The sequence below is a fragment of the Cavia porcellus genome, unplaced genomic scaffold (genome assembly GCF_034190915.1).
Source record: "Cavia porcellus strain 051 isolate PalLab524CR breed Dunkin Hartley unplaced genomic scaffold, mCavPor4.1 scaffold_29, whole genome shotgun sequence".
Lineage (NCBI taxonomy): Eukaryota > Metazoa > Chordata > Mammalia > Rodentia > Caviidae > Cavia > Cavia porcellus.
The window spans coordinates 24,164,426-24,168,570 of NW_026947512.1; positions in this window are offsets into that span (position 1 = coordinate 24,164,426).

Consider the following 4,145-nt stretch of genomic DNA (forward strand, 5'->3'; position numbering starts at 1 on the left):
GAGGTGGGCATGATAGCTCATGCCTGTAATCCCAGCACTCCGGAGGCTGAGGTGGGAGGATCGTTGGGAGTTCGAGACCAGCCTGGGCTACGAAGTGAGCTCAAGGCCAGCCTGAACTGCATAGCGAGACCCCATCTCAAAAAAAGACAAAAAAAAAAAAAGAATAAACTTAAGGGTTTTCTTCTTTAGTATCCGAATGACTCAAAGATTAAATAACAGGTCTGACTAAAAAGCCCTTTATGCAACTTTAAAATATTTTATGAGTTTGATTTGAGTTCATCATGGAGAAAGTCAATTTGTCCTAACAAACTGTGAAATGGGTCTGCCTTATTTTGGTTCACAGATGGGGTCTAATCTTTAATAAAGGTTTTAATTAAATCCAAGAAGGAGTCAGTCTAGAGACTCTCTTGTCCACAGACAGAAACATGAGCAAATCTTTTAGTTCACACTCCACCCATTTTTATTGGGGGTTGCAAGTGATTTAGAAGGCCTCTGTTTATTTATTTTTTGATACCAGGAATCAAACTCATGACCTCGTGCTTACCAGGCAGGCGCTTATGCTACTGAGCTAAATCCTCAGCCCTAGTCTATTCTTTTTTGAGGTGGGGGTACTAAGGATTGAACCCATGGCTTTTGGTACTTTATACATTTTATTTGGAGGTTAAATTTTGTTTTAGTGCCCAGGTTGAGTTTGAACTTTTGATCCTTTTGCCTCAGCCTCCCAGAGTGCTGAGATTACAGATGTGGGTGCCACCACACCTAGATGGAATCTACTGATTATTTAATGGCAGATTGGATCTCACGTCTTTCAACCTTGGTTTATGGAACTCTATTAAACCACACAATTGTATCTTAGTTATTTTTATCATTACTGGGACAAAATACCTGATGCCCAAAGTTAAATGAGGAAAAGTTTACTTTGGTACACAGTTTGTAGAGGTTTCAGTCCCTAACTGGCAGGCTCCATTGCAGGACATTGGAAGGAGCGTCACAGAGGAGAAACAGTCCACAGCAAGGCAGACAGAAGAGAGCAAGCAGCCTCCCTTTCCCTTTTATCCCATCTTGGCTGCAAACCTTCTAGGTGTTGTCATTCACGTGTAGGGTGGAGCATTCATCCCGTAAATCCACTAGCCACACCCAGAACCATGCTAATTCCAATCAGTGGGCTAATTTCATATCACACACCCTCAGTCCCCATTATCACATGCCCTATACCAAACAAACTCCAAAAACCCCACCTTTGAGCCCATGAGGCTTTGGGAGGCCATCTAGATAGCAGCTGTAATAAATCCAGACAAGCAATGGTGAGGAGAGAGTACTTTCACCTGAGGCCTCTTATTGCTAGCAGTACAGGACAAGCTTGTGTTTTATTGCTCTGGCCAGTGCTCTGCCTGGAGACGGGGGAGCTGTTGATGGAATTCTGACTGACTGCTTGCTGAGTTCTCCCTAGCCTCTGAAACTTCTTGCCCCAAGTAAGCTTTCTCAGATAAATCGAAGCATAGGGAGCAAACTGTCATGAGCTCCCCATGAGTGACATTTTCTGGGTGATTGCCTTGGTGGCTTCTGGTGGCCACAAAAAGAAGACAGTGACCAGCAGAAGAAAACTGGGAGTTCTACTGCTCAGATGGGGCATATGTAGGGTGGTTTGGAGAGGACTTTGGAAAATTCTGTTGGTTCCTGGGTAAGTATTTCTTTTTTGATGGCATGTTATTACAGATCATACACAGAATGTAAATTGAAAAAATGTGAGTGTGTTGGAGTCAGGGTATTATTTTGTGCCCAACATATTTCCCCCAAATGTCTAACATGTTCATAACCACTTGCCAAACAATCCAGTGTTTTTTGCCATCTTTATTTTTACAAATTGAATACTGTAATAGGACAATGTACTTGTTTGTTTGCTGAGATGAGTCTCACAATGTTGCTCAGGGATCACAAGCCCTTGGGTTTAAAAGATCCTCCTGCCTCAGCCTTCCATGCAGCTGTATTGCAGGTGAGCCCCACTGTTCCTGGCTGATGATGCACTTGTAAATCTCCATGTTTCTTTGCACTGGATGGCTGTTTGAAGAACTTCAATAGCTATGTGGATATATTCTATTGACTCCCAACACATCTTTCCAGGGGATGGGAGTAGGCTGAAGTTGGAATGGACTGAGACTAGGAACCAGTTCATGAGTAGGCAACACCACCAGCAAACAGAGTTGAAGCACACAGAGTCCAGAAGAGCATGAATGGGAATGAGAGCAAATGGTGCCACAGTTCCAGATGGTGTCCATGGGGATGACCTGCTGCATGTGCCTCCGGCAGGAGCTCCTAGCAGAACCCCTGTGGCTTGTGTGGACTGGGAAGGAAGGGGAGCGACCTCTGTTTCAAAGCCACACTACAGTAGCTGCTCAATGCAGCATTTCCAGATTCCTTTTGAGCTGTGGTCATCGTTGTCTCTGAGCTACTAAAGCAATTGTCTTTTTCCTACACGACCTCATGGCTCTACACTATCTTGCAGAATAATCACTTGTGTTGTAATTTTACAGCTTCTGAAACCTCTAGGACAGCACTTTCTGAGTTACAGGTGCGTGGGAAATGTTTATGGGCTTAGTAGATAAACTCTAATTTAGAGACGCTCAAAAATGAGAATGCTCTCAGGTTTAAGCACCGAAACAAAATGAAACACAATGAGAAACAGGGACACTAACAATATCTACCACATAGGGCAACCTTGAAGATAATGCAAAATGCTTGACGTGGTGGTGCAAACCTGGAATCCAGCTACTCCAGAGCCTGAGGCAGAACTGACAGTTCAAGGCTAACCTGGTGAACCAAGCAAGACCCTGTCTCAAAGAAAAAAAAAATTAAAAAAGACTGAAGAAACAGTTTAGTGTGGAGGTCCTGGGCTCAATTCCTAGAATTATAAAAATAAACAAAAATAAAAATTAAGGGCAGTAGCTGGATTTCAGTAGCAGGGCGGTTGTGGAATATGCAGGAAGCCATAGGTTTGAGTTGGTATTGTGGGGAAAAAAAGCTGACAGAAATATTAGGCAATTGTCTTTTGAAGATTGGCAGTTTTACAGTTTATTTAGAATAAGTTACGTCAATTATAAAGACAAGCATGAGGGGCTGGGGATTTAGCTCAGTGGCATAAGCGCCTGCCTGGCAAGTGCGTGGTTGTGAGTTCGATCCCCAGTACCGATTTAAAAAAAAAAAAAAAAAGACAGGCATGTATGTGGCCCTGGCTTCAATTCCTCAGACCAGCTTGGATAATTAAACAGGACCCTGTCTCAAACTGACACCCCCAAGTCAAATGAACAAGGTGCAGGCAGATGCACTGCTTTGGGAGTTTATAACTTTTTTTTTGGTACCAGGGAATGCACTCATGACCTTGTACTCACCAGGAAGGTGCTCAAGCTGCTAAACTAAATCCCCAGGTGGAGTCTGTGACTTTTGACTTCCGTTTTGCTCTTCATCCATTATAAAGCACGTGGTGAGTCTGCATCTCAGCCGTGAGTAGTTTTTGGAGACAGTTTGGCGTGACCCAGTGAAACAAAACATGGGCGCACCACATAAGCACACGATTCTGTGATCTTCATCCTTGAGTGACCTTTGCTTATGTGAACTGAGAGATGTCAAAGACTCAATGTAGTTGTGGTCATAAAAAAGGAACGAGCTTAGAAATAAGCCCTGTGTCTATTCAGGTTGAAAGGGCCAGGTGTGGTGACATCTGTTATCCCAGTGCTCAGGAGGCTAAAGCAAGAGGATCTCAAGTTCAGGGCTAGCCTGGGCAAATTAGTGACTTAATGAGACTCCATCACAAGAGAAAATAGTGACAACAGCAAAAGGGCTAGAGCCTTAGTGAGAAGCTGAGGGTTCCATCCCTTGTACCACAGGATGAAGCAGAAAGGGTAAATAAATTGTAGGACATTCGCACTATCAAATACTGTACGCTGTTTAAAAAGTGGAATAAACTATAACTGCCATCTCATTGTCCCTTTTGAAGAACAGTGTGGCTCTGTTATACCAAGACCCAGCCTTTCGTCTCACCACTTTATTCCTTACCCCTGAGCACTGTGTTGAGGCCTCCTGTGGAATAAAATTCAATGTATTTGAGTTTTTTCTTCCAACTTGATGTTGTTCCACAATGCTAGCAAGGT